This window comes from Oryzias latipes, chromosome 15 (genome assembly GCF_053564925.1).
Source record: "Oryzias latipes strain Hd-rR chromosome 15, Olatipes_Hd-rR_3.1".
NCBI lineage: Eukaryota > Metazoa > Chordata > Actinopteri > Beloniformes > Adrianichthyidae > Oryzias > Oryzias latipes.
Genome location: NC_136251.1, coordinates 29,360,129 through 29,383,663, shown reverse-complemented (window position 1 = coordinate 29,383,663; position 23,535 = coordinate 29,360,129). Strand labels below are relative to the sequence as shown.

Here is a 23,535-nt window from a genome sequence, read left to right as displayed (position 1 = left end):
CCTTTTAGCAGCACCTTAGACTTCGTTGAAGCAGATTAAACAGCCGTGCCGTGGTCAGGGACGCCAGATCCTTTATGCAGAGGAGGGATTCCTTAAAACACAGATGAAGAGACAAAAAATATTTTGCAATAACCAGATAAAAGGGTGTGAACATCAAAGTGTGGAGGTTTCATTCGTTTCTTAAGGCTACGGATCGTTACTTAGTTGGTGATCTGAGTCACAGATTGAACTATGATTCCTACTATTTAATCTAAATATGTTTAAATGGTTGCTATAGATATATATCTGTTTTATTACTGGATAAAGGACAATTAAAATAATATGTATTTCTGTAATGTCATTTATACCTTTATATAGAACAGGAGTCAGCAAAACATAACAGATAAAAACTCAAAGATTTAGAAAGAAAGACATAAGTTTATCACTTTAAACAATGTCACACAGTTTTTTGTCAACTTCCTGGTTAACTTCAGCCGGAAACAAAACATAAACATTTGTGCTGTTTAAGATTGTTTTGTACTTCCGATAATAGCATTTGATTCGCTTAGTTTATAGTAATATTTACAGCTTATAGTAATATTTACTTAGTTTATAGTAATATTTACAGCTTATAGTAATATTTACTTAGTTTATAGTAATATTTACAGCTTATAGAAATATTTACTTAGTTTATAGAAATATTTACAGCTTATAGAAATATTTACTTAGTTTATAGTAATATTTACAGCTTAAAGTAATATTTACTTAGTTTATAGTAATATTTGCAGCTTATAGTAATATTTACTTAGTTTATAGTAATATTTATTGATATTGCCTAAAGTATATTTTTACTACACTCTATTGGATTTATAAGGATTGCGAATTTCGGACGTCACAAATATTTGTTCTCGTATTTTTCCACGTCTTTTGATCCTCGCTGCAGTCGTAGAATTTCACGGTGGCTCTCTTAACTCAGAAATGGTTAAAACAGTTCCCCCTCCCTGCTGAAAACATGTCCCTCCACTCGTCTGGCTTTGGTTTATTTCTCATTTTCTGTTCTAATTTGGTTTAATTCAGGCTTACATAGGTTTAATCTGGAGATGAAAAATGTGCTCTGACACTTTATTTGGCTGCTGCGGACCCGCTCAGGATGGCCAAGCTTTTTAATGGAGCATTTCGAGGAAGCCCCAGCCCGGCATTACTGACACAGGCTGAGCACTCCAGACAGATTGAGAGTCTATAATAGAGCGGGCTGCACTGTGCCACTCAAGACCGACTGGATGTGTGGAGATTTCACCTTTCAGCTTCCCCCTGCTTTGGGCTTTAATATCAAGCACTCCAGGATGCCAGTGCCGGCCTCAAAGCAGGCGTTTCCATGCAGTTTCTGCTCTGGTTACTGTCTGTTTGTCTTTGAAGCATCTGTCATTTAGGAAATCTGGCAAACACTTCATCCTCACTCAAGAGTAGAAAATGTAAAAAAAACAAAAAAGTGAGATGCTTCTGGATTGTACGGTTCCTTTTTATTTGCTCTTCTTGTCTTTGAGATTCAACAGCTCTGAAGTCTTTTACAACACAAAAATTCAGACATAAAATGAATGTTTATCGTCTAAATCTGCATCCGGTCTCCTTTTAAAAATGCCAGCAACAATATTTCCAAGTGGGTTGACAGGAAGTAAAATGAAAATGTAAGTCTGAGGCAACTTTAGATTCTGAGTTTTTAACAACAGGTTGCTTGTTTTTGCCTTTTTTCAAATGTACAAATACTAGAATTAGCTTCTTTTCAGTGTATTTTCAAAGACAGGTGCAGGAACATTAGAAGATTAGCTTTGATTGACGTTCGTCAGGCAGGAACAAGGAGGAAGGTTCAGCCTGTTCCTTCTTCAGATTGTTTCCGCCGATAATTTCTAAATCCTATAGTTTGTTTGTCACTTTTGCTCAGACTGTTGTGACTATGAATGTATCTGCTTTTTTCTGAGACTCAAAAAAAAATGTTTTGGTCAATTTTTCCTTTTTGGTCGTCAGAAAAAACATAACTGTCACTTTAATCTATTCCTTTTTTTAAGTAAAACAAAACATTCTTGGCTAAAATAAACTTCATACAGCCATATTTTAAGATAAATCCATCATGTTTTTGCATAAAAATGTGTGCATTCGTGCTGTTATGAGCATGGATTGGAAAACAGACTGTCAGGAAATAACAGTCCAGTCCTCATGAATGATATGAATCCCTTCAAACACCGACGGTTTGGTATTTAATTCCTATGAGGTCTGTGTGAGAAGACAACGGTGGCTGTAGCTCAGTGGGTTGAACAGTCATTTGCTAAATGGCTACAATGCCAAAACCTCATTAAATACCTATAAGCTCCTTTGATTCAAATATTCTGAGTATTTAAAAAATGTATTGATTGTTTGGTTTATTTACAGGTTTGGTTTATATACAGAGCAGTTTTCTTCCACCTTGTTCTTCATTCCTTGACCCAATTGAAGACTGTTTTTCTGCTTGGCGTCGGAAAGTTTACACTTTTGCAGCTGTATTTATTTAATATTTAATATTTATTTCTTTATTTAATAAGAATCTCATTTTTGATAATAATTTTTCATAATAATTTTAGTAATATTTTTAATTATCTAATATAAATGTCATTTGTGATGTCCTTTATTGATGTTATATTATATAGATTATTTCTGAATGTCGTGTTGCTGCCACAGAAATGAAATTTCCCCATTGTGGGATTAATAAAGTCATCTATCTATCTATCTAAAGTCATCTATCTAGGTTTACGAGAGACAGCCATACGCTCATGAAAACCTATAGCAGACCATGAACATGGCTCCTGATGACCATTTCCAGCCCTGCTTCATTTCAAGATCATTGTTTCCTGTTGTATGGTGGGAACATTGCCTGAGATGAGATGAAGATGAGCCGCACAGAGATGAGATGGTGAAGTGCAATAACCTGAATACTAAATACTTAAATACTCTGGGTATTTTAACAGTGTTTTGTTGTGTTTGTCAGTTTTGACGACAGAGTATTCATTGTGACCTCAAAGTGACTGAGGAGCCAAGTTGTTTTTTTTACATTTAGCCTATATTTAGAAAATTGCGTTTGGTTAAATTGGGGTTAATGTTCAGAAAATGTGTTTTAGCAATTAGGAAAAACTGTAATCATACAAATGTGGCAAAAGGTACAGAAAAAAACAGGACTATTGCAAAAGACACAAGCATTAGCAGGTCTTAGTTGTAGATTTGGACGTGTTGGTTCTTCACATGTTGCTCCACTCATGCTCAAGGATGCTGCTGTGCACACAACACTTGGAAAGGTCATGGCCGACAGTAATCGTTTCAAGCTTGTGTCTCTGTGTTTATTCATCATCAATGATTTTATTATTTCCTAACAGCTCTGCTTAAAATTTGATTATTTTTTTTTATACGATTTTGTTCCAATTAGAATTCTGACCTCAGTGAGTTATCTTCTGTCCTCGGGCTCTTTGTCAAACACATGCCTCCTGATTTGGTTTTAAAATGCCCCTGGGGAGAGTTTGTGAAAAATTGTATTAGTTTTCTCGCTGAGAAAATCACTTTTCTGGCACCAGCGGTAACACGCAGCATGTAGAATAAAACCTCAGTGGCAGCTCTTTGGCCCAAAGCTGTGCAGAGGAGATTTTATTATCCAAAAACGTTATTGTCTGTTTTCTTCTGAATCATACGACGGCCAATCTCTGATTCCCTTGACCTCAGGTTGGTCTGTTTATATGACGGCAGTTTCAATAGATTCCCGACGACATACAGATTTTCTGAACCGACAGTGGAGAAAGTTGCACTTAAATGAATAACTTTTATCTTAGAGAGAAGCAGTTTTGATCAAAACTTCCTTCTGTCAGAGATAAAGCAACGTTTATCAAATGCTTCAGTATATTCTGTGTTTATCTGAAAGGTTTGATTGAGCCGTTGCCTTCAGAGAGAAATCCTCTGTGTATGAAAGGGGATAATGCCTATCATCTTTATCTGCGCCCAAAGACCACGCTGCCGCTTTACTCCTGATTATTGCGTGGCGATCACCTCTCATGTAAGGTGACTTTGAGTCCTCTGATTTGAAGGAGAGGGATATTGAATTTTAATTTACCCAGATGGAATTAAGCAAAATAATTAGAGTGGGATAAAGGAAAGTTAAATCGCAGAATTGTTATCAAATGTGAGATTAGTCACTTTGTGATAAGTTACTTTAAAAAAAAAAAAAAAGCTTTGAATATTATCATAAAAGGGGGGTTAATGAGAAAGTCAGTTTTTGACCCATCCACCCCTTGAAAGAAAAATCGAAATTAGCTTTGATCTTAAGAATTAGCTTCTAAAATAATGTTTACGGTATTTTATTTTCAATTTTTTTTAAGTGTTGTCTGCGATATCCACGTTTGCTGTTATTAGCTCGCCACACTCATGCATTCTGGGATATGATGCCCTCTCGGTTTGGCTCGCTCTGTTCCTGTAGATACAGTAGTCCTTCTCCATGCTTATTGTGCTGGAACAAGCTATCTTAATGACATGCTAATTGATTTAGTGTAGCTAAGATAGCACCAGGCTGGCACACCGTGATAAAGCAGGAGTGGGTCGAGCGTTCGGACGACGGGAGACTCGTCAAACTCAAGCTAGCTCATTTTCTCCATTTGAAGACGATTTTACAGCGCTGTGGCCCACGCTGAAGCATGGAGACCTTTACTGCTGAGGTGCTGTGTCTGTGTGTGTGTGTGTGCTGTTAGGCGGATGCTCTTAAAGGTGTTATCGATGTGACCCAGCAAGCTCATTTTGAGGATGTGACACTCTTAGACAGGTTAAAAAGGTGAGCTATCACAGGAAATGTTGGTCACACTTGGTAATGATGAAGACTTATGGCAACGCCACTGTCTTCTCACGCCCTGCAGACGGTGTCAGGCGTGACCTTTAGGACACTCGAATAACCCTGTTTAACCCTTTATCACCTGAGAGGTCGCAGGTGACACCTAAATAACTCACTCTGACACACTGTAACTTTTTTTTTTAATCTTTATTTATTTCACCAGGAGGATCAGTTGAGAACAAATTCTCATTTACAATGATGACCTGGCAAGAAAGCCCTCTTCGTTAACTCTTTGTTAATGCAATCAGTGTGAGTTTGCTGATTCTGTTGCAGAAAAAAGCAACTGGTGTGTTGAAGGGTAAACACTTCGTGAGGCATATCAGTCCAAACCTGCTTTCCTCCGCAGCACAATCAGCGCAATAAACGGTTGAAGAGTACAAAAATGTAAACACTGGAGCTAAAGCCCCAATGTTGAAGGGTTAAAATCCAGAGCACTGGATAGTCCCGCATTATGAAGTCTCCACGGGGTTAACCCTTATGCCTCCAGGCACTTTAACGTTGGGAGTGGGGTCATCTAGACCCACTAGACAGTGCTCTGAACATTTTTTCTTCAATGATTTGTGATCTTCACTGGTGTCCGTGGATTACATGAAATCTTTCCACCTTTATCCACCTTTGTCATGGTAGGTAGAACACGTCAATGTAAGGGTGGGGTCATTTGGACCCCATAAGATAGCACAAGGGTTAGAGAATAGGGAGGGAATTCTGACATAACTAGTAATTTTTTAAGGAAGAAGATTTTGAATTCAGTTGCTATGACTACAATGCTAAGACAATGCCACACAGACCAATGTGACAATTTCGTCAACTAAATGACTTGTAAAAAAACTTGGTTTTAGTTTTTTTTTGTAAATATTTGAAATCTTAATAATCTAAATTAAAAAAATAACAAAGTACTTCTGAATTTACTAATTTAAACCATTGAGATTTCTATACCCTAAATCTCAAGTTCCCATATGAGGGGCTTGACGCGTATTGGTTCCTGTGAGTTTTTGTGTTGTCTGGGCCCTAAGAGGGTCATAAAGTGGACTGACCGCATCTTAAGTGGAGCTCAGGTGTGTCTTACAGTCCCTCAAGGTGCTTGAAGAAAATGGAACAAACAAGTGAAGTATCAGTAATGCAAACGGAATTTACACGCATTCATGGCGTACGAGTGATTGTGTTGTACAGTGTCTTTACGCCACAACTTAGTTATACATAGGGTGCAATTTCTGTAAAAAATCTGTACGACACGTCTGTGTCTCAAATACAACACACTTACTTGCCCTTCCAAGTTGTAGAAGTGTTCACTAAACTTGTTGCCCGCAGCATTTTCCATAGAAAATGTACCTTGACTTTTTTTCTCCATGGGCTCACCGAGCGGTCTACGACCCTCATATTTCCTGTGGGTCACCTGCGTACAGGTTTGCCCATTTTTCCAAGACGACCTGATTGCAGACAACATGGCACCGTGACATCGTTAGCTGGAACAGGAAGTCGGGAACCAGAAGTTCACGTCTCGCCCCCACCTCCCCATTTCAGTTAGAAAATACTCTTTTTTTTTCTTTGTTCCAAAAAGGGTTACAGGTTTTTTTTCCAGGTTTAACCGTTAAAACCTTAACACCGGAGATGTCTCTGTCAAAGCCTGCTTTGCTCTGACCGTAACTCCTTATGCGATCAACGTAAATTCACTGATCGGCAGAGAAAAGCGGGTTTTTCGCTAGAAAGCAACAAATCAAAGCAGCTGTTACAAGTGTTACATACTGACACGAAGCCGCTCTTCTCTGCAACAGAATTAGCTGATCCACGTTGATAGCGTTAAGTGTTGAAAAGTTACGGTCGTGAAGGAATGTAAACACTAAAGCTGAAGCTAACAGTTATACAAATCTCCAACAGTTTTGTTTACATCCCTAATGAAAGGAATAAAACGATTACCGTTTTTGCCTCACTGAACCGTTGATTCACATCAAAAGGTTTTAATAAAAGGTGCTACAATAAAAAAAAAAGGTAGCATTTCTGTTTCTAGCTAATGATGTCTTGCCGCCATCTTGTCTAGAACCAGGTCCCCCTCCATTTTTCACCCGCAGACAGCTCTTATCCACCCGTAAGGACTATGGATTTAGTTTATACAAAAGGTTTATACAAACTTTTAATTCTCTCCTAATTCATTAGAGGTAGAAGTAAAAAAAAAGAAGTCAATGACATTGGGGGGATTTATGTTGTCTTGGGTAACTGTATAATTCAAATTCCCCAGTTTACCATACAAGCCTTTAACAGTCATCAACACATCTTTGTGTAAGCAACTATTTGCATTATAGCAGGGACAGTTTTGATATTTTATTTAATTTTGGAACCGACTCTGCTGGTCTTTATATACTGAGACAACATTTTATAAAGCCCATAAAATATTTAACATCCTCCATTAATGATCAGAGACTACATATGGTCACTTTTCCCTCAGCTTCCAAGCCTGATCATTAAGCACAACTCCATCATCACACATGCTCCAATGCACATAATGAGCTACACGGCTGCTGTGTTTCTGTTTCTGTATGAGGAGCACATATCCAGGACTTCCCAGCACCACTGATGTGGGGCTTCAGCTCAGTTCAGTTCGGGGGGGGAGGCTTGAGACCACCGCTGTGATTACTTTAGCTGTTGCTGTATGATTGCATGGTCTCTGGCATGTGATCAGGGGGAATGGGCCATATCTCTCACAATCTCAAAGGGGATCAAATCAGCCTCAAAGCCTGGCTTCAGGCGCTGGTGCATTTGAAAGTCAATGTTTTATTTCGAAGCATAAATTACTTGATCACGACAGTTTTTTGCAGAAGGTTGTATTCAGAAGTGAGGGCTGGCTCAGTTACGAGTTGTGAAAGTGAATTTAATGTTTAAATATGTCACTTCACAAATGTCCCCATCGAACCCATGAGATTTTGAGATCTGACTTTTCAAAGTAAAAAATGTTTTAGCCAAATCTGTAAATGATTTTAAAAGATTAACTCAATAGTTTTTTAGGGTTTTTTTCATGCTTGTGTGACCTTCAGCAACACGGGATTTGTCCTTCAGGATGTGACTTCCAATAGGAAGAGACTAGGTGTGTAAAGGCTTTTGGGAAAGATTTTGGATCATGGATGATGTTTAACGTTTTCTGGAATTTTTGAGCTTCTAAACTCTGACTCTGACCTGCAAAAAATATCAAGGATCTAGACCGCTCTGTTGACCGCTAGGGCAAAGATGTTCATGTGCACATTTCTACGGGAATGCTACAGGTCCTACTGAAAACGTATTCAACAGGCAAAGGCAAGTAAGGCTGAAGTAGATGAGTGCAGGATTTTTCTTTCTATTGACCCCATGAAATCCTGCAGACTGCAGAAGGAGCACTTTAGTGCTGTTCATATAATAAGTGCCCGCTCCTTTTGTGCCTGTTATTAGACAGTTAGAGCGTCGTTTGTGTGCACATCCTACAGGCGTCCTTTTGGCACTTGTGTTTCATGTGAACACACCATGCATGCATTTTTCCGCAGTCAGTAAGGAGTCAGTACTTCACAAACAACTTGATTGTTGAGTTTACATTATCCAGATGAATACTTCACAATACACTCACCACAGACAATGGTACGTTCCATTGTCATGATGTCCCTGGCTTTCCTTGTCTGAACTGACATCTGGCTAAGAACTGCACAGCTGGTTTCGCTCCAATATTGCTCGCCAAATTTGTTGCACCGCTAATATTAGATTGGGGGTGTAAGGGGCTGTAAGCTAGCGGGAAGGTGTGTAAACAAAAGGCACCAACTCTGCACCAACAGTCCCGCCCGCCCACAACAAAGTGGCCAATTTTTCTGCCGATTGCAGAAACTATGTCCTAGAAAATGACAAAGGTGTTTGTGATTGGCTAAAAAAATTGCACACTTTATTTAAAAGACCACTGGGAACGCTTTGAAAATGGATCAAAATAGGATTGGAGTGGGTTTTTTAGATATGGCCGTTCCTCTGCACACCCCTCCCTGAGCCCGGACAACCCAAAAACCCACATCACTCGCACAGATGCTTGTGACGAAGGCTTCAGTTGACGTTTCATACAAAGCCCATCTCACAGTGTCAGCCACAGGATGAGCGTCTCTTTTCTTTTCTTTTAGTTTTGATAACAATTGCAACGTTAAAATGGGGCTGTTGAACTTGTGGGCAGGAGTGACGGTGCCTGAAGGCAGCAAAGTGCGTTTCTGCTGCATTACTATGCAAATGAAAAAATAATTAGGAAAAGCAGCTTATTTTTTTCTGATGTTTGGAACAGCTGTGTGTGTTAACATTGCGACCCAAGCTCCAACCTTTGTCAGGCCTGTCTTATCCTCACCATGTGCAACATTCACAGCCTGCACACTATCTGCAGACCTGTTGTACGCAATGGCTGTCTGAATAACCAAAGGAGAGTAGGAATAATTGCTTGACCCTGACAGGAAGCCAGGTGCTCTGGAATGGGTCATCACCTGCCCTGGAACAAGTTGCCCCACATTTTTTCACGACTTCCTCCTTTCTTTCCCTTCACCTCTTGCCATGGCCATCCTTTTAGAAGTTGTGGTCCATACCTCAAGATGTTGCTTCAAAGTCACCGGCCTGTTTTGTTATCCTAAAAGCCTTGAACTCAACCTGAAAGTGTGATAACTTTCCATTTTTAATAACAGCTGGTCCAGCCTGCTTTCCATAAATCTTTTCCAGAAAATGATCCCATTCCCGTTCCACTCTTCTTTCTGTCTCTCCACGCTGGGATAAGAAGGTGAAGCAGAGGAAAAGGGTTTTCCTGACTTATGGCTGATGCATTCATCAGGATTGTGCTGCACCAATATCACACTGTCAGATGGAAACATGTGGCATTTTATCACCATGAGATGCTGCGACAGAACAAGTCCTTTTCCATTACACCCTCTTAAGACGATCCCTGATATTGCCACTGTGCTCCGTAATGTGTTTTATTTCAGCCGCTTGCCTTTTATATGGCTTTTTGCTAAAGGCTTAAGCACATCTAAAGCCAATAGAATATTTAAAATATTTAAAAAAAAGAAAAAACAGAGCACAATGTGACAAAGTGTCAAAATTTCCTGTGTTTTTTTTTTTTAATGCGTGACAAATTTGCTGGTCGACGCTGTTCCAAAGATGTATTCATGCTGCCTGTGGGAGGAGCTACTCTCAAAAGTTTGTAGCCGACATAGAAGACACACATGATGTTGAGACATCAGGTTTTTTTCTCTGAAATTGTCTGGGTTCATGAGATCATTCAGACATTCTTCCGGTACGGTCAGGTTCACCGTCTACTGCAATGACGGATGCTTTCAGCGGTGCTTCCGTCTTGGTGGATCCCAGTTTGACGACTTCTGTCCCGCATTAGTCCGAGGAGGAAAGAAAAAAAAAAAAGTAGAGAACCTTTTTACTATTGTCTCAATGCAACAAAGAAAAGTATCATAAAGTTCAGAAGGAGAACAGTAACGATCAGATTATCCTCCATGTTGGTTTTGGCCTTCAACACGTCGCGGGACAAAGCTGAGTTCCCGATTGATTGACACTAATTCTTCGTCAAAGTTCAGATTTTTGAACTCCGGACGCGCTGCGATGTTTGAAATGCGCTGCTGCCACAGCGCCGCACCCAATGCTCTGTACATTGACTTAATATTAAACTGGACGCCGCTGATGCGTGAATCACATTCGGTGTGAACTCAGCTTTAGTCAAATCCATATTCAAGTTGTAATCAATGAATAAATCTGTAAAGGATCCAATCTTTTGTGGTCAGAATGTACTTCAGGTAAAGATTTATCCACCTTATCCAAATGCCAAAAAGCAGACGGATTCTTCTACCTGTCTGTTTTCTTTGCTTACAATTCGTTCAGTTGATGCCGTTAGGAATATGTTGTCATGTAAAATAGTCTCCAGAGTCACTGCAGCTCTGACCGCCTGGAGTGCAGAATGACTGTCAGCCCACAGGAGTCTGTCGCTGCTCCTCTGTGGTAAACAGAAAACGATCAATACAAGGAGATATAAATACATTTTTCTTTCTCTCCCACATTTCGTTTGTCTCTTTTCTCTAAATCAAAAAAAAATCAAAAATGTATACTTGGAAAATAGCTTTTTAAATGAAAACTAAGTGGCAGTTTTAATCACCGTTAGTGGTCTCTCCTGACTGTTGAAATGAAAACCTGCCCTTTATTAAAGATTGGAATTAGATTTGTTCACATTTACAGAATAAAAAGCACTCACTCTGTAATGTGAACACTGAGGATCCTTTTTCACGACAGCTTTGATGGAAATCAAATCAAATCTGGAGGATATGAGACCAAAGAATTCTGGCAAATCTGCTGAGATTTCTGTCTCTGATGTGAAGTAATTCTGCTTTCTCATCTAAAGAGGCCAAACCTCAAACTAAAGAGACACGAATTTCTCAAAGAATGAGTTTCTCCTGCAGACAGTCATTTTTGCAGGGTGCCCCACCAAACTGTTTTGTCTATTTGACCAACTGTTTTTAATACTGTAAAGTCAAAAATAATGTCCCAATCCACACATGTGGTGAATTTAATTTTGTAGGATAAAAGTTCAGTTATTATTTGGAAGACATTAGATGTAGATGTCTAAAATTAACCTTAATAAAGGTTTTAGTCATAACATAATGTCTTTTTTTTCCATATTTGTTCCACTAAATCAGGGTCCTCCAAATCCTTTCCATCTTCCTGTCTTCCAGCTTTCCCTGCCTGGTTCTGATCATCTGGATCAGGTGTTTTTGGTCAGTTAGACGGTGGAAACACCAAAGTCAGTCCATCAACTGCCAGCGATGCAGAAAGATCTGGAAAATTGGGAGGATGTTGGATCTGAAGGACCAGGGATCCAATTTCAAACACACTTAGGATTTAATTGTCCATTTAATTTACCATAATTAACCACTGCATCCAATGACTCTGACTGAAAAAAAATTTTTTTATCAACATTTTTTAAGCTCATTCATGAAATCTACAAAAAAAAAAAAATATTGTATCAGATATAGTTTTAACTATGATATAGAATTTTGATAAATATTTCGGTTTATTGTATACATTCACAAAATGTATTAGAAAATCCCAAACCGGCTGAAATACATAGATGAACTAGGTCGAATTTAACAGACATATTTTTGATAAAGCAATCATGTTTAAATTGTCATTAGAAAAAATTGCATGTGGTTTAGCATGAACAACTCGCCTGACTTTTTTTGTATTATTGTAGTTGCAGACTTAATTAAACCAAGTGGAAAAATGTGTGAGCTTCAGTGTAAATAACAAATGTACTCTCAGCGTAAACAAAACAAAAAAGTTATCCATAAGATTCAGTGTTTCATCATTTCTGTGAGTTATAAAAATACCACAAGGAGACTGAAAGTCAGTTTTACAAACTGGAAAAGGTCTGTCAAGGAAGCTTTATTGAGTCATACATAAATATAATAGTTTTTAAGTCCGAAAAAACCTAAAAGCAACAAAGTTGCATAACCTGAAAAGTTTGCTCCTGTTAATGAAGGTGGTTTTGTGTGACATCTTTTACTCCAGTGAGCAGCTGTGAAATTAAAAGTGCACAAAGCCACTGGTGCAAACAGCTGCAGAGTTTCCAGAATGTGCTAAAAGCTTTATCATGTGTCCACTCTCCCCAAAACACTGAATAAGATTGCAAGCACAGTGTGGGAGGAATCCCTGCTTTCTGATGAAACTTTGCAGAACAGCTTGAAATAGTAAAATATCATGTAGACGATAGGAGGTTTTTGGAGGTTCTGTGAAAAGATCAAACAAAAACTAATCTTTCTTGCAAATTTGCTCAGTGCTGTTTGGATAAAGAGACTCGCTGCACACCAGTGTTACAATCCAATACCAAATATAATCAAAAAAGAGAAGGAAAGAGTGGTTTGAACACACTATCATAGTCCAAAAACCAGTCGATCAAGGAAAACATAAACAACAAATTGTGAATACATTTTACTTTAGAAAGTTTATACTAACCATCTGGTAAGAGAAAATATGTAGCTGGAGGATCTGTAGATATTTTTTTTCTGGCAGACTGCAGGCTTTTACTTTTTCTCTTTGTCAGACAAATGGACGAATAAAGATGCAGTTTACCTTGACATGTTTCGACCGCTGGCCTGCAGTCTTCCTCACGAGGCTTCATGACGCGTTACTATCAGCGGACTCACACAACCCTCAGAGAAGAACTGGTTCACCCAAAGGACACAGTAGAAGAAAAGATCTGCAATCTTATTTCCAACGTATACAGTGTAAGTCTTGTGGAAAAGCTCACGAATGAGAAACAGGACGAATCTGTAACAGAAGGATGTGAGCAGGAAACAACTAGAAGACTCACAGAGATAAAGAAAAAGGAGAAGCAGAGCAAAAAAACCTCAGATCACAGCAAAATAAACAATAATGCAGTGGAACAATCCAAAAGTAGGAAGAACAAAAACGAGTTCAAACATTGGAAGAAGTCATAGAATTTAAGCAACCCAAGTACAGTGATCCCTTGCTATATCACGGTTTACTTTTCACGGTTTCGCTACTTCACGGATTTGGATTGTGCATTGTGTTCTGCATTCTGATTGGCTAAAAAGTCACTCAGCGAGTAGCTCAAGAATGGGACCCTTTGATGAGCCGTTCATTACAGTTCTCCAACATAATCGATGGGGGCATGTCGGTGTATAAGGATCTTTAGCAAAGAAGAAAAAAGAGCGACAACAACTGCCTATCACTATGTTCCTCTCCCGAACAAACACACCTGCAGCTGCACCGTGGGCTTCAAAAGGAAAAAACGCTGCAGAGGATGCAGCGGCTCAGTATGAAGAGCAGTGAAAAAGAAGACCGGAGTCAATATCTGTCCCACTGTACTTTTTTATTTTTTTCATAATCATTTTAAATTTTCCTCCGTTTAATCCACTCGGGTCGCGGTGGGCGGGGCTAATCTCCGCAATTTAAAGCCTTCTGTTCTTATCGATGATTGAAATTATCATTTGACAGCACACTACAGAAGTTATTTGTTGAAAAAACGTTTCTAAAGTACTTTTATTTTGTTAAAAAACAATTGATTTAGCCTGTTAAATGGTTTGTTCTTTCTTTTCAATGTATAATAGTGTATTTCATTGTATAATAATTGTAAAAAAATAAAGGTTTCTACTTCACGGGTTTTGCTTATCACGGGTTCTATTTGGAACGTAACCCCCGCGATAATCAAGGGATCACTGTACAACAGAGAGGAAGGGGTCGCACATGCCATCATCCATCGATGATGTTCCAGCCTTGAACCACAACTTGATAGAGTTGGCGTGGTCACTCAGATCAGACAACACGGGTTTGTCTGACAGGCCACGCCCATTACCAGTAGCTGATGACAGCGTAAAAAACCTTCTGAGGAAGACTGCAGACGAAGGTAATCAATGTAATCAACATCTATATTCTTTATTGCCCAGACAAAAATGAAGAACCTGACGTACGGACCACTAAAACAACTTGACTTATGTAGTTCCAGTGACCTGATTTCTTTTTCTTTTGTCACTAGCATTAACCTCAAAACAGAAAAGAGACCAACGTTTCTGGATCTATAATTTATCTCATGATAAAAATGATGAGAACATGTTGACAGAAAGCTTTGGGCCAATACTAGACATGTAGCTCATGTAGACATGCAGACAATAACCATCTTTGTTTTCTCTCAACAGCTCAAACCAGCCAAAATGAACAAAGTAAAATAAAATTAAATAAAAAGCCTTTTATCTGTGATGCTTTTTCTCAAATCTATTCTAGGCTGGTAAGGTTTAGATGGTAAAGCAGAAAGTTTCTGTTTTAGGTATTTCTAAAATTCAGAAATCCTCAGTATCGTATATATATATGATATATATATATATATATATATATATATATATATATATATATATATATATATATATATATATATATGTCATATATATACAAAATGCCTGTAGGATCATTGAAACATAAACAACATGTACTTTACATGTTTTCCATGTAACACATCTGTAAAATGTCATTGTAAACGTATCCATATGATCTTCTGTGGTATAATATCAGGCAGGCTGTAAAGATACTGGATGGTGTTGTGGGCAAGAATCTAAATGTAAAACTGTAGTTTCATGTTTGGAATAAGTTTATTTTTTTTATTTTTTTTGCTGCTTGAAGGGAGATTCTCTTGATAGTCTTCTCCTGTGTTCTTCCTCTCACTTTCCGAAATGCCTCAAATCAGTCGCTACAACATAACTTTAAAAGGTTTATTCAGGCAAGAAATTGCCCGTGAAATGAAACTATGCCTGTTCAGAATCCCTCATCATTGATGGGAAAATGTACGACACGCAGAAGGAGGTTTGTTTTTTCATGCTAGTTATGATACAGAATGATGACATTCTATATTTATTTAGCAAGAGCTTGTAGAAAAACTTACATTTTAATACTCCAGAGTGTGGAAAGTTACTTACTGTGTTTTCTGACTTAGTCACACTAAAACCCCCTTTTTTTTTTCCCTGTAATCCACAGTAATCCCCAGTGCCTTATATATGCAATAAAGCTGGTTGCTTACTGACGTTGAAGCTATTCTGTCATAATGTCAGACTGTATTTTTATGTGTTGCGAACAAGTTTGGGTGTTATTGTGAGTACGCTAACGCAGATAATATGTAGCAGTGTCAGATTGTGGTTTTTTACGTGTCAAGGCCGTACACACCGGGACGAATTTCGCCGACGTTTAACGCCTCTAACACCGACGCGAAAAAACGCCACGCGTCAAAGCGTCACTTTTTAAAAAACGCCTCGGGTTCATTTTTTTGGTTTGACGCGCCGCGTCGAAAACTATACGACCAATGAGAACGGCGCTTTTGCTCACGTGTCTGGAGCTTCTGAAGTTACAGTAAAACACAACTTGGGGGCGCTCAAACACAAAACTGCCTTTCTGAGCACATATACCAGCGAAGAAGATAGACGCAAGGGAGCGTCTACACTGCTGCGAAGAAATAATGACGGACATTCTAAAATATCCCTGAACTAAGCACCAGTTGGAGCAACTGGTGCTTGAAATATTCATGTTTTCTTTGTTTGATTCTGACAAGCGCGTAAATACTTGCTCTCTTCTTCTGAGTGAAAAGCGACTTTAAGAAGCGTAAAGTTGCGCAGCGCCACCTTGTGTACAGGAGTATTTCTGTTTTACATTAAGCGCCATCTAATGTCAGGGAATGAAATTGCATGTTCGCTCAACTCATCGTCAGCGAAAATCGCCTGGGTGTGAACACAAAAAACGTGGCGAAAAACGCTGGCGAATAACGCCTGGCAAATATTCGTCCCGGTGTGTACGGGCCTTTACTCACAAGGTTGGGAGTTGGCGTAGTCTCTGTAATGTTTGTTTTAGTGGTGTCAGTCTGTTTTGTTAACGTGTTGTAAGCAGGGTTGGGAGTTACCGGTATTGTAAAGACATCAACATGGCTATCACGTGTAACGTGTTGGAAGTTCTAGAGTTACTGTGAATTCTGTTGAAAAAAGGGCTGACTGACATTCTATGTCTCGTTTAATATGCCTTAAAGTTCGACGTCCAATATATGTCTTCTCCTTAATCCTACATTTATCCCTCCAAGCGGAGAGATTTGGAAAAAAATTGTCTTGAAATTTGGACGTTACTACTGCTTGATGACATCATCAATAGTCGCCGGTCATCCACGTTGGTGCGTAGCTGCCAGAGCTCAGAAAATACCTGACATCTGTTTTATAACTTAAAAGTCATGCAGAATCAAAAACTCAATACTTTCACCTGAATGTAAACTTCTCTGCCTCAGAGCACACCCATGAGAAGAAATGCATTTCTCCTCCGCGCCACAGCCGCGATGTAAATCACCCTACCGGCGGAGCAATACCAGCCCTAAGTTGCTACAGCTCCTCCTACTTTTTGGACACCATCACAGCTTCAAAATGCCCCTACAGTTGGAGCAACAGGGGGTAGCCTTTTGCTCAAACCCAATATGAACCAATCACCGCTTACTGACGACATCTGGTTCTAACATGGTGGCGTCCATAGTGCAACTTAAAGGTTGACTGCATTGGCTTCATATGTTGGAGCCAGAAGTAAACCATTTTTTATGGGTGACGTCACACTCAGTCGCTGCAGTTCTTCCATAGTCAATGATTTGGTTGTAAAGTCACTTAAATCGAAAAATTGATAAATATTTCTGCCACTGCTTGATATGAAAGTCACTGATAAAAGCTTAAAGTTGATCCAAAGTTTAAGAAGATACATTTATGACTCTTTGGGAGGATTGGTGTCTAAACCTGTTTGTGAGAAGTGTGTTGTAATCATTTCTGGATAAATAATGAAACATTATGTGATTTCTGCATCAATTTGGACTCAGTGCAATCTGTGCTCCAGTTCAAAGCAGAACCACTATTAAGAATGCTGTCAGCGATGCTCTCATATTCACTCAACCTCTTGGTCTGACAAGCTGTTCTGCATATCATAAAACAAGACTGGATGTAATGAAGACTGACAGATTGCACCATGACCCTCTGAACACAGAGAGCACTTGAACTCTCTTCGCTCTCCAAACACGGTTAAGAAGAGCTCTCCACCTGACACGTCCTCTTTGCTTTTAATCTGCTCAGATGTTTTCATGGCACACTCTGTGTGCAACACTGGCTTTAGTCCATCAACAGTCTGAACAAGCCTTATTTAAAACTGCAAAATAATTACCCACAGCCTCAGTCAAGGCAATCTGAATGACATTAAAGTGTGAGCGCCCGTTATCTCCAGCGTGGGCACTTTTCATCTTCATCTGACTGTCAGGTTGAGAGATCTATGAAAAGCTCAGAGCTTTTTTTGCCGTTTCGCTTCTCTCAGCGTGACCCCATTCATACTCTCTCACTTCATCAGCCAGCCGGGGGTTGAGCCACAACCGCATTCCGCCTGTCACGTCTGCGGTGAGAGTTTAGGACTTTAGTCTTAGCATTTCGACGGGGACTTTGAGAGAACTGAGTGGAGGCTCACTGTCTGACTTTAGCCAGGAAGAGGTTTCAGCGCAGAGCTATCTGTCAAGGTTAGCTTTGGTGTTTTTGTGTCTGCCCAAGTCACATGCATGTGTCTCAACAAACTCATATTTAATCACAGCACAACAGGATACGGCTGGATTGCGTTACATAGTCTCTATTGATTATACCTTTGCAATAAGAGTCGTTTCTAAATTGGTCCAACCTAGCACAGCAAGGGTTTCACGCGTGCTAACACCACTCTTCCTTTTGTATGCTGGACACTGAATTTAGAGCCTGAGATGGCTTCAGCTGACAGCTTTGTGATTTCTTCTGACAGTTGAGACTTATTTATGCCTCTCATGGTCTTTGCTGCCTCTCTGAAGGCCTGCGCTACAAACCGCAGAGACTGCACAGCATTTGACAGGGTATCACACTACAAAGCCCTCACACTCATGTTGATTGGCAGCAGCCAACACACCATTTCCCTGCCTCTGTTGCTATAATATCTGCTTCTTAGCAGGTCTTTGACAGTTTTTGTACATTATGGCTGTGATTTTGTTGTTGTTATGACTTTTTTTATTATTTACAGTTTAACTGTCCTTAAAATAAGTTTGAATAATATTCCATGTTAAGCCTTAGTCCCAACTGCCATTATGGATGGATTTGGGATGTAATTCAAACCTGTAAGGATCAAGCAGGTGGCCCGCACGGAATAACAAGATCGCTTGGTGGACTTGTAGATGTTCACGCACATTTTCATCTACAGTTCGTAGCCAAGTTCAACTCCGATTATCTTTAGATCTATCTTAAAAGTGTTCCCAGTGGTTTTTTAATCATAAGTAAGCCATTGATAGCCAAAATCAAACCCTTGTGTTGTTTTCTGGGACATAGTTTCTGCAGAGCAGCAGGAGTTCATCAAAAATTGGCCACAACCCCGAGGACTCTTGTTGCAGAGTAAGCCTACCCTCATTTCCCATCATTTCTTTGTGTACACTCTCTCCCACTAGCTTACATCCCCTCACACCACCAACCTAACATTAGCAGTGCAACAAAACTGGGGAGGAATATTGCAGCTATCCAGCCGTAGTTTTGATCCAGATTCCAGCTCAGATGGGGAAAACAAAGACGTTCATGGATCTATTTTTCTATAAGTGGATGCATCAGAATGGAGCAGAGCAGGGAGCTTGTGGTCCGCCCCGAGTATTTTCTACGTCACAAATACGATCTTTTTCAAACAACAATTTTTCATCTGCTTCTGATTCACAACAATTTGAATAAATAAATTCTCAGGAATGCAATTTTAAGCTTAGTTTTCCCAATATGTGTCATCTAACATCAGAAAAATGTCGCAAGCTCATATTAAAAACACCAAAAACACCATTTTATTTTGAAAACATAAGGGTGAAGTAGGTGACACACGGATGTGTTGCTCAGACTATGGACTGAGTAAGGAGCATGTCAGTGCTGTTCACGCATGACGCCTGACTGTCAGAAATGAGAAAATTGGACAATCCAAGCGTCAATCCAAGCGTAGCTTGTGCGGACATCCTATGGGCACTTATGCATTACATACAAACCCCATGCGTGTGGCATTTATGCACGTTCAGTAAGAAGCAAAGCTAACGGTGCTGCTACAACATATTAGTTTATGGGTGTGCACCTAACTAACCACTAGGGTGTGGCGTAAGCGGAGCATACGACAGTATCATCTGTATGTTGTAACGTCCATTTGCCTTACGAATACCCTGTAATAGACTTACAGCACTGGTGCAATGGTACGTTCCATTTTCATGACTTTCCTTGTGGTGGCTTATGACCCTTAAGGGAATTTTCCGATACACTCCTTAAGATTTGGCTGCATTTTTCTACGACCTTACACGGGAAAGGACAACCCCTGTTTGGGTGGTTATGACTAAAGCTCAAGTTCTTGTTTACCATAATGTGGAATTTAAGCTTCATAGAAAACCTGCCTGTCGATTGTAATCTGTAAAATACACGATTTGTCAAAAATGTTTGATATTTTCAAAGTAAGAGCCTCACAGTGACACACTGACTGACTTAAGAGAGATGTATTTTTTCTTACAGCCATATTGCGTCCTTTTTTTTTTTTTTATCTTAGGTTGAAATTCCGTGAGGGATTTGAGGAGAAAATTAAAAGAATTTCAATTAAGTGTTTCCTGAATTGGAAAGAAAATGGCAGTGATGTGGAAAAGACTTTCAATCTTCGTGAGCCACCACTTGTTCCATTAAACTCATATCCCCTGCTTATCTCACTAATCATTCCTTCAAATGCCAGCAGTAGCCTTTTTTTTCTTTCTTTTTCATTTAATAAATTCATCACATCAGTCTTCCAGAAGTGCCTGACACCTTGAAGTGGACAGAGAATAATTTAAGTGCTACCACAGATGTTATGGCCCAGTTAGAGACGAGGGGAAAAAATTGCGGTAAACTTTCATTTTGGGAAGTCAAAGAGTTTGCTGAAAAAATACTGACAACATTCCCAGAATCTTCATTTTTCTTTGAAAAAATGACCTCTTCAACTTCAAACTCTGAAGGTTGTCAGTCTTTGTGAATCTGTGATAAACCTTTTTAGTAAACTAGCCCTAGCATCAGTACTAATAACCTAAATGAAATGCTAATAATGTCCATTTTTATAAACTAAATTCCAAATTACCCGTTTTTTTAGATTGTAAAAACCAGTCTCTTAGTTTTTCTCTTCAAGTAAAATTTAAGGATTCCAAGGCTTAAAGTTGGAGGCTGTTTTTTTTTTCTTTTTAGTTACCAAGGTAGAATTTTCTACATCCAGCTCATGTATTCTTAAATGTTTAAAAGTCGACCTCTGTTTTTAGTGCTACACTTTTTTTGTATAACTTAATATTTGCTATATTTGCTAACTTTTTTCATTTTTTTGTTTTGTCAAATGAGATTCCATTCCGACTAGTTTGCAATTGATTTATATTGAATCGGTTAATTCAAAAGGGGCCCAAGTCCAAAAGGTTTGTTTTGCCAGGAAATGATTTTAATGCAGAGCTTAAAGGGAGGCTACACCAAATGATTAATACTTTACCCAGATTTAGCACATGTTCATAGCTTACAAATGCTATAATATGAAGCACCTCACTTTTATCATTTCAGAGGACTAGCAAACTAAATTCTCTGGACTTGGGCCCTTCTTGAATTAAACAGGGGCGCTGCCATATTGGATAACTAGTGCTGCCATCTGTGGGATAAAGCTGAACCCATGCAAGAGAGGCCCAAGTCCAGGAATTTGCATTAAAGCATTTTAAATGTCAAGCATAGTCAATACATTACAACGGACTTGGGACTTTTTTACACATAATCAGATAGCTTTTGCCTTGAAGACCATAGAACATATTATATCTCTATTTTTAAAAGTTGTGGCCCCTTTTGAACTAACCGATTTAATTGTTTAAGTGAGTTCATGCTAATCGGGTGAAGCGATGGCTTTAGTTGGCAGAAAGGGAAACTCTTTGCAGGAAATGATAGCAAAAATAGACTTATTTGCAGTGAAGATTATGTTGCAGGTCTGAACTCCTCAAGAACAAAGTGGTGACGTCCGATTTGTTTGAGCAGACTCCTCTCTGTGTTTTTCCCTTTCCTTATACAAGTCATTTCCAGCACGCCGGCGCCGGCTTTGATTTACTGTATTTATCTGGAAGCCTGAGCTGCTGCACGAAGCAGAAGAACAGCGCCTGCGCCACAGAAACTAAACACACGCTTTGTTTTATTCATTAAACTTCTGCCTCAGCAGATGGCCTTTGACGGAGGTTTGTCTTTGTTGTGTGTTATTGTTCGGATCTGCATTCAACATGCTTGATACTTGGTACTGATTTCTATAAAATACCAAACTTCAAAAGGCTTTTTAGGATGCGTCTTTTTCCAGCTTGAGCAAGGACACACAGCTGTTCACGTCTTTGCTGAACGGTAATGAAGATGGCGATATTTAAAAAATAAAAGCCTTCGGTTTATTTGGGTCCTTCCCAGGAAAATAAAAAGAGCAGGTGGGAACTGAAAGCAGGAGTATTTACCTCATTAGCCATCAGCAGCTTTTTCCCGTGCATACGTATGGACAGACTATAAAGCCAAAAAAACACATTTTTGGTTGGCAGCAAACATCCCTTCCATTTGAAACTGTGCTACTTTCAGTGTGATCAACTAGCTAAAGGTAAAAAAGATTTTAAAATGAAGTTTATTAGTGTTCTACCAATTTGGCCCAATGAACTGCTGCTGTTAGAGCTGCTGTAACAGAAGAAAGTATTCATCATAGATTCTGTGTGTGCGTGCACTGCAAAGACTAAACATTAAATAAAGGAAAAGACTTGTTTGTTTCAAGAAAAAATGACTTTTTTTCTGTCTAATTCAGAAAATAATATTATCTAAAAAGTTTTATAACTGCAAAATTATCTTAGTTTAAGAAAACTCGTCTTAGTGACTTAGTGAAAATAAAAAACAGACCCAGTTGGAAGACTTTTTGCTAATTTAAAGAAGTATTTAAGAATATTTGACTTATTTCTAGGTGACCCATTTTTCCAGTGTATAAAATAATTTAATGTAAGTTTGATGATGTAAAAAGGAATGCTTTAAAAAGCCAATAAAGTTTCTTTATTTCTTTATCGATTTACATATTGCAAAGTCAGCGACAAAAGAAAAACCTAAATTACATTAATGATGGCGTCACTGCATTTGCCTTCAAACCTTATCCATACGCTTGCACAAAGTCAGCTGTTTGATCAATCAACCGACAAAAGGTGGCCATGGCACAGAGGTAGAGCGGTTGGCCTATGATCAGGGGGTCGCAGTGTCGATCCTCACCTGCCCATGTGTCTTTGGGCAAGACACTGAACTTTCTAGTGTTCACAGGTTGGCGTCAGTCAAATGTGGGTACATTTTGTGTTAAATGTGTCCGTTTTATATTTCTTTATCAAACCATAATATAAAAAAATAATCATTTTAGGGTCGTGGCTATTGTTTAAGCCAATAAACTGTGTCTGCTTGTACTTTTTATGACGTCAAGAAAGCCAAGAGTTAAATAGTTTTTTATGTTGCTCGATAATTTCCTCTTTTCTAAAGTTATTTTGGTGTCAAACTTGTTGTTTAACTCTTTCTTTTTCACTTAATTAGCCTGTTAGCTTCATTTATGTGTTCAAGCATCATTAACTGACTCTTAATTTAGTTCATCTGCTCCATTTCAACATCAATTATCAAAAATAAATGCATAGCAAATTTAATTTATAGCAGTTTTTCTTGCCGCGGGTGCAGTGTTTTCCTGTGTGTTTTTTTCTTTTCTTCCTCCAACAGTTGGGTAATCTCAGTGAATGTCGGCTGTGACTGGAGTTATTAGTTTGTGTCACTGTTAAATAGCACACAGGGAAAGCTGTGATATTAGCTATAGCTGTTTTTCCGGACCTGACGGAGCTGAAATAAGACAGATCTGTGTGTAAACAGACAGGCAATGCTAACATGATGATATCAGTATGATGACACCAAATGTGTTTTTCCCGGCAGCAGAGCTGCACTCAATGATTTGGAGATGGAAGATTGTTCAGTGCACTGTAGGACCCCCAAAAAATCTACCAGGCAACTGTGTGAGATTGGCATGTAATAACCTCACATGCCAAATCACGCGGTTGTGTCGGTCTCAAATGTGCCTGATTATTTCGT

The 23,535-nt window shown here is 39.0% G+C and overlaps 1 protein-coding gene across 4 annotated transcripts in view; it reads left to right on the top strand.

The window, feature by feature from the left end:
* Nucleotides 1–23,535, top strand: part of macrod2 (mono-ADP ribosylhydrolase 2) — a 427,772-nt gene that overhangs the window by 319,464 nt on the left and 84,773 nt on the right. The gene's annotated exons all lie outside the window — the stretch shown is intronic.